The sequence below is a fragment of the Zootermopsis nevadensis genome, unplaced genomic scaffold (genome assembly GCF_977971745.1).
Source record: "Zootermopsis nevadensis isolate Lab colony 2312 unplaced genomic scaffold, Znev_1.0 Znev_ptg000028l, whole genome shotgun sequence".
Classification (NCBI taxonomy): Eukaryota; Metazoa; Arthropoda; class Insecta; order Blattodea; family Termopsidae; genus Zootermopsis; species Zootermopsis nevadensis.
Genome location: NW_028259160.1, coordinates 16,460,811 through 16,477,243, shown reverse-complemented (window position 1 = coordinate 16,477,243; position 16,433 = coordinate 16,460,811). Strand labels below are relative to the sequence as shown.

General features: G+C 41.1%; 1 long non-coding RNA gene across 5 annotated transcripts in view; it reads left to right on the top strand.

Annotated features, from left to right (window-relative positions):
* The first annotated feature begins 85 nt into the window (after nucleotides 1–85).
* Nucleotides 86–16,433, top strand: part of LOC110826720 (uncharacterized) — a 72,893-nt gene continuing 56,545 nt past the window's right edge. For 3 of the 5 annotated variants that reach the window (XR_015537557.1, XR_015537555.1, XR_015537556.1), the window contains exons 1-2: nucleotides 267–396; nucleotides 3,291–3,414. This is a non-coding gene — a long non-coding RNA (uncharacterized LOC110826720). Of the gene's footprint in view, nucleotides 397–3,290; nucleotides 3,415–16,433 lie in introns of all 5 variants that reach the window. The other 2 variants (XR_015537554.1, XR_002542123.2) reach the window with 2 other exon arrangements.

The window sequence follows — 16,433 nt, the reverse complement described above, 5'->3', positions numbered from 1 at the left end:
ATTCTGTTTCTGTCTGGCATAAAATATGGGATTTTTTATGTCATAAAACATTGGTAAACTTCTACCAGACTGAATCCAGTCCATGTACACCCTGTTTAAGATCCATTTTAATATTATCCACTTATCTCTTAAAATATTTCAGTTTCCTACTAGCAAAAGTATAATTCTGTTGGTTGTCTTTTGTTTTGATGAGGCAAACTACGTACGTAATTTTACGATTACGATATATATCGATGTCACCGGAAACCGCAGTAGTCTAATCTCGACTGAGTCATTAGTTACTTCCGTAGTTCAGTGCAAAAAGTCGGTGTGCGTACAACATTCAACAAAACCTATGAATTGATAGATTCATCTGTTAGTTACCAGCATGAACAGAACAAAGGCGTTTCAACCAAGGTAAGTACAATATAATGACGACCACTTTTGACTAGTTCTTACTTGCTTTTTTTTCATTTCTTGCGGTTTACCGTCTTCCTGCCCAAGACATGCTGGAACGACCACGTCTGCTTGAATGATTTAGTTTTCTTTCGATCACTACAGACTGGTTCAAAACTGTAAGCCTACTTCACTGTGTGATCATGATTATTTAAAAGTGTTCTAATTATGTTATTGATAGCGAGTTCACATTCGCGAAGTATATGATAATATTCACATTTAATTCGTCACACATTTGTGCCTTTCTAGCACATAACCTTACTTTTTAACTTAGTTACAGTTTCTCTCCATACACAACACTTGTGCAACGTAAACTGTCTGAAACCATAAATTCTAGACAAAAATGGGCTTATGTGGAAATATCCTTAAAATATGTCGTGAGTTCATTGATACAAAGCTGGTACCTATTTATCGATCGTCATTGTGTTCCTTCTTATACTAACTTACTTCTGCGTTTACACTAGCCACCAAGTGTCTTACCATCTAACCGATCGATATGTTTACCCACTCGTATTACGTTCGTATGCTTAATGCAGCAACAAATTGGGAGCCCTGAAGTGCATTGGTGTCATTCAAGGAAATGACTTCCTCAAATAGTACCAAACTAATGGAGTCTCTTCAGTTGTGACCCTCATAATCATCTTCCTTCATATTTATATCAGAGTTTGTTATTCATGAGAAATGGGCTCATGCAAATATAACGAAAGCCCACATTAAATTAAAATACACATCCTAACCTGTCAGACGATTCGGATTTCTTGAACGAATACAAGCAAGTCTGACAACCATTGATAAATAATATAACAACATCTAAGCACCGTAAGATCATAGCTAAAATAAATTAACGATGCGTGACCCTCGGGATCACACATGATACGAACCCAAGACACGACGCCTTTAGGAATGATCCTGGGAAACAATCTCAATGTCGCGACATCATTAACAAGCACCACACTTACCACCGATAAACCAACCAAACCTAACCTGACTAACCCAACATAACGTAGCTGAACACGACCAATCAAAATTTCGGCGTCCATATTCCAATATCTGACCCGAGGCCACAAACAGGCGCCATATTTACCACCGATAGGCGTCTGGATGCAAGTGAACACGGTTTTGGTAAACCGAAGCCGGGCGTCGCGACGCCGACAACACGCATTTTCACCATAGATGAGTGTCGGAATTTTGGATGCGATGGAATTCCGACGTCGTTCCAATAGAAATGGCCATTGTATTCCTCCACACTACCAAATGGCAGGAAAACCGACGTCATGCATCACGATTCTAAACGACGCCAATTTCAAAGCACGCACAAAACCAACAGAAGTCTAGTAGGACAATACGACACGACTCTGCAAACCGACACCAAAAATAACGACGAAACCTGTCACATTCCTAAGCGCTTAGAGGTGGATATTGGTTAACATTCCTAACCTAACCTAGCGAAACTTAACCTAACAAAAACCAACCAAACCTAACCCAACCTAACGGCGCCTGTTAGCTGCGTCGGGACGATTAGCGTTGCGACGCGCCAACAGGCGCCATGTTTATTACCGGTCTGGGTGGCATTGAAGACGATTTTGGAATACCGACGCCGAGCGTCGCGACGCCTTCTGACCCGACGCCACTAACAGGCGCCATATTTACCACCTGTGGGCGTCTGGATGCCATTGAAGACGATTTTGGAATACCGACGCCGAGCGTCGCGACGCCATCCGGTCAGACTCCACTAACAGGCCCCATATATACCACCTGTGGGCGTCTGGATGCCATTGAAGACGATTTTGGAAAACCGACGCCGAGAGTCGGGACGCCAATCGTCGCAAACCGACGCCAGAAATAACGACGAAACCTGTCACATTCTTAAGCATCGAGAGGTGGATATGGGTTAACATCCCTAACCTAACACAACCTAACGTAGCTCAACCCGACCAATCAAAACCTGGGCTAACCTCACACAACCGAAGCTAACGTAACATAACCCAACCAGACTAAACTTTACCTTCCTTAGCCTAACCTAACCTAACCTCAGTGCAACAAGACAAACACACCTGCCACGCCAGAGTCACACACGCCGTTCAGGTTTCCAAGGTCGCCGCGGTGACTCCCTGTATTTTAATTTCGGACAGTCTCCTGTTATTTAATAGTTCAGTCCGTACCTCAAAGAGAACACAACATTTCACCAACTACGGATGTCAGTTTCTTAACGCTGTTTAAGGAAGTAATCGCTTCCTACACTGAAAATCACCCACTGAATAAATGCAGACCTACAGTTTGTCAAGAAGGTTAGACAGATATTTACCAGCAAGCTCTAAAGAGAGTTTAAAATTTGTTGTGTACTGTTGGATTCTCGGCTGGCTGTAGATGCCTTTTATCCTAAATCTTCTGCGGTGTTCGAATGTATGGAGTACCAGTGAACCCAGAAGTGAGGCAGAGGAATGTTATTTTTTTTTTTAAAAAAACATTTGCCTGGCTAACACGGTCAATATGGACGCTCCGACCAGGGCCCGATTTAGATATGATGGAGGCCAATGCTATGAGCTTCTGATTCGTCGTAATATTTTGAAAATTTGCAATACGAAAGACAGCGTAGAAATATTATTTTTTATTGGCTTTAATCTATTAAACGTGGTGATTTCGGTGACGTATCGTTCGAGATCCATGTGGCCTGTTCCTGTAATTCGATCGATAGGTCGATCGCCGTCTATTCGACTGAAAGAATTGGTGGACTTCTAGAATGCACTTGTGCAGATGAATAATCGGTCGTCTATCGTGAGCAGTCGGACGTAGGTTTGATACCAGGAGCCATTGTGAATAGTTGATATCGAAAGATTCCTTTTGTGTTTTTGTAGTCAGAAGATTGTTGACCTTTAAGAAGACACGGAAAGGGACGCAATTCAACTACAGGTGGATTAAGAAGGAATTTCCAACACAGCCTTCAAGGCAGCAAATAATTCTTCTACGTTGTGCATTAAGGTAAGCTGATTTGGGGCGTGTACTCTACAGTAACTAGTTATAAGAACTACGTTACTCAATTGTCAATGTTTTTAACATTTTTTATTATTGAGTAAAGCTATATTAACACTCTGGTAAAGTTATCTCTTCCTTGTTTAACACAAGAGGGAAGTTAATAATACTTCTGTTTGGTTGAACAAGAAATCCCCCCCCCCCATAAGTTATGACCCTCGTGCACAAATGGTACTCCAAAATCAACCACCTTTTTAAGGAACATATCACAGTTAAATCTGAGGTTACTCTTGCAATTAAAATTAAATATATTTTCTATTTTGGTGTCCTTCATAATGGAAGGCTGTAGGTTAGGTTGGGTTAGGTTAGGTTAGGTTAGGTTAGGTTAAGTTGGATTGGGTTAGGTTAGGTTAGGTTATACGAGTACGTATGTCTGGCGTTGAATGCAACAAACCAATCTGAAGTCTGTAATTAAGCCTGTCTTGACCTTTGATGTTACTAATCCAAGGATGTAGAATACGTCATAATATGGATACAAAGCTTAATACAAATACAATAATTAATACCGATATGGATTTAAGTATAAGTAGCATCCGTAGTTGATACAGCTATTTGCAGACTTCTTTTATAGGTATACACATTGTTACACAGAGCAAAATTATTGTCAGATAAATATTTTCTTCATAAATATTTCGAGTACTTAAACAATTTTCAACTGAATTATTTTTTTCTACGAAGTAATAATTTATTTAGATTCTGTAGATCCTTTACAGAAATAATAAAGGACATAATTCATGTCAATATAAATGCATAATGATTGTTAGTTTTGTCAACATTATATATTGTTGATTATAAACCATTTGTTTAAGCTAGGAAAGACGTGATTAATGGAAGTTTGAAGGTAGTCACTTTCATAATGATGATAATACGTGTGTCATCAACAAAGAGTATAAGTTTGCATGAAGAATTGATCGTTGAAGTCAGATAATGGATCTGTGTGAGGAAACTTGAGGAGCTCCATATTTTTCAATGTCCCACTTTCAATTTGCGTTCAAAGTGAAAATTATCTGTCCGTTGTTTTCTGTCGTTAAGGTATGATTTAGTCCATGGCCAAATTTAACTTGGATTCTTTTTAAATGCAGTAATATGTCATGATTCATGTAACCAAATTCTTATTTAAGGTAAGAGGTTATTTCACTCACGTGCTTTTTAATATTATTCTTGGCAATCTTTAGGCCCATTAGACATGTTCTGAGTTTACACAGATTGTTCAGTTAATCTAATTCAAAAACTCTGGTTCGTAGTCTGTACCCTGATATACGTGAACATGATTTATCCACTTCTGCTTGAATTCTTTGGTGTCATCGGTCATTTTGTTAATTATAAATAAATTTCTAAAATCCTCACATTTCTGCCACTTAGTCACTCCTTTCATTCTACACGACCATCCACCTTAGTGTTTTCCATAGATTGAGTAGCTGTGTCAGCAGTAGATTTGTACGCGCAATGAAGTGACATCTGGACCAACGAACGATGAAAAGTCAAAGAATTTTTTTGTTAAAAACTCTGTTTAGGCGTACTACAGACTATTAGATTTTAGAGCAAATAGACTGACTTTCAACACATTTCAATCCTGTAAACTCCTTAAGGTAATATTACACTTCCTGAAAACCTTCCTCCCCCCCCTCGAAATTAAAATTCTCTCCTCTCCCCCCTTGCACAAAATAAATTTTGTGACCTTTCCGAACTCACAAGCTCAAACTCCCCTATCGGAAAGAATTGAAACTAGATCCGCTGATGTTTTGTCGTGATCATCAATCAAAGCTTAACGACGTTCTTTTTTTATCGGCGAAGATTTTAATGCACTGGCTCGCTGTTTTAATAGACGGTTAGATGACTAAGTGAATTATGTGAGGATCGGTTGTTACCATGATAAAAAGGACACGCGACAGAGCCATGTTCACGTCGTGTTATCACCAGGTTTCTACACGAAATCTGTGCAAAACGTTCAGTCAAGCCTTTCTTATTCAAAAAGTCAGAACGAATTAATCATGTCGATGCCATTGAGCGGCACAGAGCGTTACATTTGTTTCCTTAATCCCTGTGCACCCTTTGGCTGACTCTCTTGAGCACAATTTCGCGCCTGATTTTCATCAACTTGGAATACCTCTCCCCACGTATTCTTTTACCGGCCTTTTAATCTTGTAATTCTGTCCTGTTTTGTAATAAATAGGGTGACCAGCTGTTAAAAGGGGTGAGTGAGTTGTCAGGGGAGGAGTTACGTCAGAACCCCTTGATTTTACTTCCCTAACATTGACAGGTGATTGGAAATAAGTCAGAATGACCCCCCTCTGAGAACACAGGAACCTCCCGTGGGCCAGGTTTGCCCCTATTTGATTTCGTTATTATTTCAAATTCTGAATATTACAATCGCTGCTGCGACCTCCCAATGGGACACCCTTTGCTCTTTCGTCACCCTAACGCAACACCGGAAACCCTTCACAGAAAGGAAGTTACGAAATATTTCCTTTGTGACTGAAGGAAGCCTCGAGTATCGTCAACTTGCAGTTTAATTTATTACACGTCGACGTATCAGTGAATTGTTCGCTGATTTTGGTTTGAAATGCTGTTCAAAGAGTCAGCGGTTTTAGACCGCTTTAACGTACCACAATTTTGGATCTTATTGGGGTACGGATTCTTGGCCAAGTGCCTGATATAATTTGCTGCGAGTCCAAAATATTGAGACAGCGTGCTCCTCCCTTATTTTGACCCCTGTCCACTGCGAGTATATAACCAGGCCGGTGGAACGACACAGATATTTCACAGCCCCTTCTCATCCCACCCCCAATCCACCCTCTCAATCATCAGACTTCTTTCCCAGGCGGCTGCATCGCTACCCCATTCGAATGTTCTGCCCTCATTTCCATCTGAATTCACGCCTCGCTTTTGGAGGGTGTGACTGAGAAAATGAGTGTGTAAAAAACAGCTGCCGCTCGCAACCCCCCCCCCCTGTTTAGGGTCAACAAGCTTGGCACTGCTACATGAGAGGTCTCATATCATCATTGTTTTTACGTGACTGCCTTCCCATTAATTGTCATCATTAAAACTGTCAATCTGTATTAGCAAAAGATGCCCTTATATTTCGTAAACGTATAGTCCCTTAATACGAGTTCAAACAAGAATTAACTACTTAAAGCCCAGTGGTAATTATATTGACCACCTATTTTAAGATTAAATAATTCTCCACTTTGCGCACGCTGTATTCAGATATTTCGTCTGATTCTCAGTGTAAACAGCGATTATTTCCTTAAACAGCGTTAACCAGTTGATCTTTGTAATGGTGAAGTGTTGTGTTTTCTTCGCGGTACGGGCTGAATTCTTAACCACTAGACGAGCTTCAGCTGTGTACAGGACTCGAAGTAAATCAGAGCTTAAACAGAGTTAATCAGTTGATCTTTGTAATGGTGAAGTGTTGTGTTTTCTTCGCGGTACGGGCTGGTTTTTAAACTATTATTTAGAAGAACTACGGACTTTAGTGAGTTAACATTTTGAAAGATCGATTTTTACACCGATATAAAACAAGAGGTAAAATATAGTTTTGTGCATCCAGTATTCATGTTTATAGAGAGTCGTCTACAATGGAAGATAAAAGATTCCGTGACTTATTCAGACCCGGAACGCGACAGGTCACGAATAGTGAGAATCGATGTGTCTTGTTCGAAGTGTTGGTGTCGAAATGCTGAAATGAAGTATGAAAATTTGACAGTACAGAAGTCAAACAAGTATAAATAGCTGAACACACGATACATTTCCATCGCTGGAGGGTGCAGAACAAGAAGGCAGTGGACGAACAGGGAGGGGAACCCCTGGGCCGATACACAACTCTGTCAGCAGGGGGCCCTAGCAGCTGGCTGTCCGCACCCTCGCAGAGATGATCGCAACTCTTCTTATAAGGATTATGCTCTTTGGCCTTTGTCTATTCGGTGTTAATTCTGAGACAATGAATACATTACTGCTTTACGGACGTGACGTCATGGGGGTTAAATTTGAGCCCCATTGGGGTAAGCCATGTCGGAGCACTAACTAATACATTCCTCGTAACAGAATCGCCCTTCAAACGCTAAAAGTCGCCCAGGTAGTCAAATTATTAGGTTTTGTACAATCCAAGGCTTCACAAGAGACCATTAGGCAACTGATAGTATAACTCTAGGACCTATAGACCTCATGTAACACATCCAGTTGAAATATTGTTATTAAATAGCCATAGGACCCGATGCTCTGAAAGTGCTTCGTTGCTGTGTTTGCTTCTGAAGTGCGGACTGTGATCGATTGTTTGTGCTCTCTCGATGTCTGGTCGTTGTGCGCCAGTCACTCGCTGTCAGATGAAAAGCTTTTCTGCGAGCAAATAATATAAGCCAGGGGGAAGTTTCCAGCAAAATGAAAAATTCTTTGTGATTGGCAGGGAACAGCATTCATCATTGGCTGAAGCTGGCTTCTAGAAGTCTATTTGTATTCCATTAATCAATGCGCACTCAGCTGATGAGGTCTCTCCTTTTGTGCGTACAAAATTGGACGTTTGATTTTTATACGACGTTTCTGTCATGAGTTACCGACGTAGTTCAGTCGGTAAAGTGAGTGGTGGTTAATGCCTGCGATGACAGGGATTTGACTGTCGGCTGTAGCGTGTCACCAAACCGATTCTGGGGTTCACCCAATTTCCCATCCGATAGGTAACAGCTCCAGAAGGAGCCCACTTCATGACACTTAACATGATATTAATATAAATTGAATGAACTATGTTTTTTATAGTGATTAGCGATGTCCTGGATTTTAAATTTCTTCCGGGTAACTTATCCTGGGGATATTTGTGGTCGGGATTTTCCTCAGTGCCTTCAAGAGAATTCTGGCATGGCAGAGTCTGCTTTAAGATCGTCCACGATCGTTTCCTTCAGCATAATTCCAACTCATAATTCAATAGTAATCACATTGTGACAAATTCGGTACTGTACACATAGACGTAAGTAATTTACAAAGCGTCGTTAAATATACAACAGGTGTTAAACGGATTAATTTAAAGAGATAATTGACTGGCTTTTAAGAGGACGGTCGTATTTCGATTCTCGGCGGGAGCATTTGTTTCTGATCATCTCTGCACCCATGCTCTTTTATAGGGGTTAAGACGGCCGCGAAGTGAATCTCACTTCCATCTGTTCACTAAGTAGAACGTGGCCCGGTATTTAGGGATGAGAACTAGTCTTGTTATTGTAAGGTAAGAATTATCAGCAGATTGTAAATAACAGAAAAGAGCATTTGTTGGGCTGGGTCGGCCCTCATCCAGCGCGGACAATCCCAGGAAAGTACGGGCCTCGTAAACTTGTGATTAGCCGACCGATTGACGGGTTGTGTTTGTGTGGGAGGCAGATCTGTCTATTCATTCTGCCGTTCCCTTTGTCATGAGTTGCAGGACGGTTGTTTGTTTGACTCGCCCCTCTATACACACTGGATTTCTGGCATCAGAGGTTTAATAGCAAACCATGTAATTGCAGTGATTGGTTGTTGTGCTATGCGTGCGGCAGTGGCTCTGGGGGCAAATGAACTGCCAGAACTAGGCACGCGCGTAAAATACGCGAAGTGCATTTCGTCATCTGTCGAATTTTGCTTGTGGGAAAATTTTTTTACTCGTAAGATTACGTTATCAAAGCTAAACTATGTTGTTTTTATTTTCATTTGATTTTTCACAGTATATGGTGTTTTCCTGGCATGAAACTCAAACTTCTTCTGTCTGACTCTCCTGCTACTTCTTACCACTTTAGAGCCATTTTCATCATTAGGAGTTCTAGCTGGAGAAAACTGTGGACTTTCTAACAAAGTCGTTATCTTTTTCTCCCCCGAAATCAAGTGGCTAACGTTTCTTCCCAAGATCTCTTCTCTGCACTTATATTACCTGTCTGCTAACCCTCGTAAACGCATTCGAGAAACTACCAGCTACATCCCCTCCGCCTTCTCATGACCGGATAAATACAAGGTCAGACAATGCGCATCTGATGACGTCACAAATACAGCACCTGTTAGAGAAGTCGAGAGAGAACTGACAGTTCGAATTCTTGTTGGCGAGAGATTGTTTATTGTTTTAGCATAATCTTTGTAATTATTATTATTAGTTGTTGTTAAGCAGTAGTGATTCTTCTTTTTAAGAACTTATTCCTTAGGTATCGATTCAATCAACTTCACAATTTTTCGGACATAACCTCAAAATTTTGCACCGACGCCATGTTGGTGAATTACATTCTCCAGAATATCACACTAAAAATAGTTGCATAATTTTCGCAGATCTGTCATCGTTAATTAACGCTGATTTTTTTTTGCTCCCACCTAACAAATTCTTGAGAGGAAAATTGCCATTTTTCAAATTCTATTTTGTGTTGGAAAATTTAAAGCCTCGACTCCAAGAGAAAACGAAGGACTTCAAACGTTCCTCCGGCAGGTGAGCTCGATGTGACGTCATTGCGCAGATCTCACGAGCAGACTTCATCACTTTTTCGGCTATACAAGAACCTGACTGCACGCATTTTTGTGCGTATCTGTTGTTCCGTGTGGGCGTGGAACGTAGTCCCGCGCCGTAAACTGGGAACAAAGATTGAGGGTGCATAGGAGAATATTTGCGACCTGAGAGGGATGAAATGACAGAGGGTGGAGAAGAGAACATAATTTGGAGCCAGGATTTCAATCGAAAAGAATGAGAGACGAGTGCTTACAGCATTTTTGTCCGAGAATCTGAAGGGTAGAGACCGAATTGGAGATCTGAGGGGATAATATTAAAATGGGTGTTAAAGAAATTGAATTCGACTATGTGGATTAGTTTCATCTGGCTCAGAATAGTGACCAGTGGGGACGGTGGCAAATCATGAGGTCACTCAAAGGTCAGGGAATCGTTCATTAAACGAAGCGCGTAATTTGGGATTTAAAACCTGTCAGTTCGTCCTTGCAGCTGCGAGAACTGGGCTTGAACATCTTTGCACAAAAACGTCATGGCATGCGCGTGCTTAAAACTGGAGTAAACCGTACGAGTGTCGTTAAATCCCGAGGGGGAGGGGGTGACAGGATTACAAAATGACGGGGCAGCGGAAAAGTTGTCCGTCCGTCCATGCGAGCTCTACAAATGAACAGTTGTCAACGCGTCAATTACACATAAGGTGAAGTTCACGTTAATGAGTGTTAATTTCTGCCGGAGGGTGGCAGCACGTGTGTCGTCTGACACGGAACATTAAGCCCTCGGCTGGGGTGGACCCAAATAACGCATCATTTATCATTTTTGACTTTGCTACAGGATAAACACGGAGCCGACACGAAAACTGTCAAACACGTGAAGTGTAACTGACACACAGAATCGTTTATACATACAATCGTTAAAGAAAAGGATCTGACATACGAATTATGATTTTGATTTAACATCCACTTACCACGGGACGTCATGGGTTCGAATCTCAGCCCAGATACTGCCTATCATCATTGAGTTATTTCATGTATTTTTAACCCCTCCAGATACATGTTAATAGAGGCCTAGAAATCAACCATAATCGCTATGTTAAAGTCTTTTCAGATCGTCATCTTCCGGCAGAATATAACATATAGAGTTGGAACGGTGCAATTTAATAACCCGAAGATCATTCCTCAACCGTTGCATGCCAGTGTTGGGATAAAGCTTTAAAATAGGCAACGACCACTTCCTTCTGCACCCGTATAATTAAATTTCACAGTCCTGCTGTCTTATTGACGCTCTGTGTTAGCCTCTGGAGTTAAAACATCAAACAGATATAATATCTCTTCAACTTTGTGCCCCCAAAGTTGTTGGCGTATAATTCAAGTTATACATAGTATATAATCTACATCTAAAATAAATTAAATAAATTACATTACTGATTATTCAGTGTTTATCGTAAAATAATATATTTTTTTTAAATTTTACGTACCCCCAGGGGTACGCGTACCCCAGGTTGAAACCACGCGTAATATTTTCCATGGTAACTTGTGTCAGAAAGTGACGACGTTCAGTTCCTGTTACTTCTGTGGGCAGGAATGCCAACTTCACTAAGAGAACTAAGTTGTGAGACAGTCTGTGTCCGTGGGCTTCGTAACATCGCAGGGAATTACCTTCGAAATCTGTCTCGTTTTTATGAGTTTTTTTCCTTTGAACTAGCGGTAGATCCAACAGCCATTAGATGAAGTCGGATTGTTTTTGAAATTGTTTTGATAGGAAGTGTTCGCAGATGATTGTTGATGGTGTGATCATGAATTCCGTAAGTACTGCCGAACTCTGTACAAAACTCTGTTGTAAATTCTGCATGTGCGTAGATCTGCCTCACGCTTAGAATCAGAATACTGCTAGTCGGATGTTACCGTATATGGAAGAATAATATTAAAATGGATATTAGCGAAGGAATTAATTGGATTTTACTTTTCGGTATTGGGATGTCTTTTGTGAAATTTTATTAAACTTTCGATGTCTTACAAAGGCGTGATTTCTTGACTAGGTGAATAAATATTTACATTTAAATAAAGTCTCTGTACCATGGAGTTCTCTACAAAACTTCTCTTAAATTTTTTATATTTATCATATTTATATAATTTATGTCCTAGACTAAATTTTATTTAAATTGATAAAGAGATTCTACAACTGCAGCAGTTGTTTAAACATCGCTTAACCCTTTTGTAACCACAGTAAATAAAAAAGCATCGTGTTGATCGAGTTTCATGCTCGACCCGCTCTTGATGACGGCGCGCTGCTGTCGATTGAATTGTCTTTGAACGAGTGTCGAACGCGTGCAGAGAGAACAGATGGTCCTCAGTCACGTTGTTCGTACGTTCAGTTAAAACCGTCGGAGGTGGAAGGAGTTAGTTGCTTGTTAATCACAGCTTCATTGTACATACGAATGCATAAAATCTGAAGCACTCCTTTTATACTTGGAAACCGTGATACGTCATCACTGATACAGCATCCACTCAGAAGGCCACTGTCGTCATATTTAGGCTTATGAATAGTTGTGCTGTGTATACGGTTCCTAACTTGTTTTTTTTAGATATTTGATAAAATTTCATTTTTGTCCCCATGTAAAATTCGATAATTTGGACGAATTGAAATTTAATTTTTTCGACAGTATGCAATGTTGACACTCCGTCCTCCGAAAAAAAGACACGAAATTTCGACGAAATAGTTTTTGGAGTAGGCCGAATCACGTGTTAAAATCAGCGACAAATTGAAACAAAAACAGAAGAAAAACAAAATAAAACAAATAGTCCCCCCCCCCCCCATCGGAGAGAGAGAAAGTTTTCTTAAGTGAAATATCATTTCCGTAATATAAAATATCCGAACGCGGCCAGAAGAATTTTTATTATCGGCTCGCGAGGTGTAAATTGAATGTCAGTGGCACGTTTTGTGCCCGTGGTTGTACTTTCAGCTCCTGCTGTTTAAAACGGGACGAGAGAAAGGAGGACTTGTTAATTAAGTTAAATGCGCTACTACGGATTAGCATAAGCCCATGATACTGCAGCTCTTTTAACCGCCTTCTGTTTGCATACTCGGCGTCCGATCAATGATCTGATTATATTCATGGCTGATGCTTATCCGGTGATCTGAATGCGTTGCTACTGGACTTCACTCCTCTTTGATAGTCGTGGTTCAGGGAAGCGACTGGAGACCGGAGATCCCTTGGCGGCTGAAAGAACAGGTTCATGTTCCTCGGAGTCAATAACAAGATTCTAGAGGCCCCTCTCCGCCTTGTCCAATAGATGTCCTCGCTTTCTGGGTGTGTCTACTTCTCAATTTCTGAAGTAATAGACTTTTTTTAATTACGAAAACTATTATATTATTTGAGCCAACTTTGGACCTATTTTGAGTTACGTGCAGACGGTAATAACAATATGGCTGACCCGCAAGCCTGTCAAGAAGGGCCGACCCTTTATAATAGTTTACTTAAGTCGTGAGTGAAGGCGAACGAATTGTTTCGACCAGCCGAGTGGTACCAACTGTTCAAGTAATGCGGATTGTAACGTAGCAATATGAGAACACTGTGATATTCCGGTCCATCACAGTTTCCAAGATGGAGGAGACTTGTCAGAAGGTGCTCAGACTCCCCTCACCCTCTTCCTCGAGGTATTGATTTCACGTTCATCCCCTCCTCCGACCCGTCCTCATTTCGTATACACATCGGAGGTGCTTCCTTGAAGTCTCAGCTTTCTCCATCCGTCTCAGTTGCAACAGACCTCTTACAATTCCTTGCTGGCTTTGGTCCTTGAAAGCACAGTGGTCATTATATCCAACTCTGCAATTTGCCAGCAGACAGTACGCCTATTTATGGGTGTCGTATGATTGTCTGCTTTTTTCCAACTTGAAGAGTATTTACTCTTAAAGCCCAATAGTAATTATATGTGCCGCCTGCTTATTATTATTTAGTGTTCTGTCTGACGACAGGTCCATATGAACAGGATCCTTCCATCCTTTTCTCGGACTGGGACCTGTTCATATACGTTCTTGGCAGATGATCCAGAAGTGGTTTGCCATTGCCTTCTTCTGTGTATGAATGGAGTAATTGTTGGGATGCCACGGAGAAACCGGGGAAGCCCCCGGAGGAAGCCCCCGTGTTGCCTAGACCACGGCCTTGCCCAACACAAGTTATAAATTCGGGCACCGCCGGGAATCGAACCCGAGACCCCAGGATTACAAGGCCGGCGTAATAATAATAATAATTCTGCATTTTAACTCCAGGATTTATGGATTTCGTGTCATTATCAGAGTAAACATGCTTTTTTTTTTCTTAAGCGGTATTAACCATGTAATCGTTGTCATGGAGACGCGTTGTGTTTTATTTCAACCCCGCATAGTAAATTCGTGTGGTCGTCATATTGGTGTCATTGATTTCAGTAAAGTGGGGTTGAATCCGGTGACATCTATACCAAGTATCAGCAAATTCCCGTTAGTTATTTCATAAGTTATTAACGAGGAAAGAAGCGCGTAGATGGCTGTCTACGCTTGTCCATGACGAAGTCTAATTTTACTTATAAAGAAGAAGACTTGCTTAAAAGTTAATGGGTGAGAAATAAGGATTGGGAAATTTCAATACGTTGTGTGTTAAAACATTATCCTCCGGGTTAGGCGTAGCTGTTGCCGGCCTTTTATCCCAACAGAAACGAGAATAATGGTAAAAATAAGAAATAATTAACTAAAAGTTGAACCGACAACCTATTGTGCAATCAGAACCTGTTCTGCTTTCATCAGAGTTTCTGCTCCAATGGCCCTAATGTACGACACGGCTCCCCGATCTCACAGGGTGATAACAAAGTAACAGACGCTTTACTCAAAGAGTGCTTGAATCTATCTACTCCTGCCCCCAAAACAATGTCTCTAGTATTTTATTTGAGGGGGTTGGGTTGATAAATCTTTCAAAACAAGCGCTGTTATTACATATCACTTGTCACTAAATATTTGTTCTAAATTTTTCCTTGGACCCTTTAGAAACTTTTAATAAACCTTCATATTTAAGGGTTTATGAGGGGTACAGAGGTTTAGAAATTTCCACTGTAAATGCAACTTTGATTTTAACCCCACTGTCAACAGGGGTAAATAATATATTTTCGTGTTGGTGAAATTTGGCGTTCCAAGTAATTTAATTACATAGAAAATTAGTATTGTATGGGATAACAGGTTTAAAGTGCGAGGTACGTCATTTCTTTGTTTTTTTAATAGTGTATGTTTACACCATAAAGTGTATCTAAGTCAAATATTATATACACTGCCCTATTTGAAGATTTCTGTTTTCTGGGTTGTTGCGCTGTGTAGTCTGGTCGATGTTAACCAACGTTTCAGAGGTCATACTGCCTCCATCATCAGGGCGATGAGTATGAAGATTTCCGTCTTCTGGGTTGTTGCGCTGTGCAGTCTGGTCGATGTTAACCAACGTTTCAGAGGTCATACTGCCTCCATCATCAGGGCGATGAGTATGAAGATTTCCGTCTTCTGGGTTGTTGCGCTGTGCAGTCTGGTCGATGTTAACCAACGTTTCAGAGGTCATACTGCCTCCATCATCAGAGCGATGAAGATTTCTGTTTTCTGGGTTGTTGCGCTGTATAGTCTGGTCGATGTTAACCAACGTTTCAGAGGTTATACTGCCTCCATCATCAGGGCGATGAAGATTTCTGTCTTCTGGGTTGTTGCGCTGTGTAGTCTGGTCGATGTTTACCAACGTTTCAGAGGTCATACTGCCTCCATCATCAGGGCGATGAGTATGAAGATTTCCGTCTTCTGGGTTGTCGTGCTGTGTAGTCTGGTCACAGCTGTTTAGAATGTCTGGCGGTCTCGGAACGGGGTTTTAGATTTTGACGAATTTTATACACACCGTTATCCACGAGTGTGTATGTAAGATTATGGAACATCTGGACCACCCTGTAGTGGGGGTGGGACCACCCACCCAGACACGTGCTTCTTGTCGATACAACTCTCCCTCCTTAATCCCGGGTTAATTGGTTCACTGGAATGACGATGATGTGTCGTAGGGGGGCAGGTGGCGCTCTGACGGACGTCTCGATTAAAAACTAGCGATTCGATAAAATAAGGGGGACAGTGTTGCTAGGCAAACGTGAACCATGTGAAATGTCAGGAACAGGATGATCTTCATTTGTTACGGGTGTAACTGCGTCTATGATGACATCATACATGGAAATTCAATATCACTCACGCGAAGTTGCGTAAATTTGGGGTAATGAGGGTTCAGAGGATTGTCAGGTTTTACCACGTAGCCGGACACTGTCGAGTTCAGGGCCAAGGAAAATTGTTTGTTGCTGTTTTAAGTAGGCCTGTTCTTGAACTAATTTCGTATTGCGGAATCTGAGGTGTTTTAAGACGATGTGAGACCTTGCCAGTGGTTAGAACACCACACACATAAATAAACATTATCCGATGTGGTCAAAACTCCCTTAGCATCAAATTACCATCGCTGGCCTTGTAATCCTGGGGTCTCGGGTTCGATTCCCGGCGG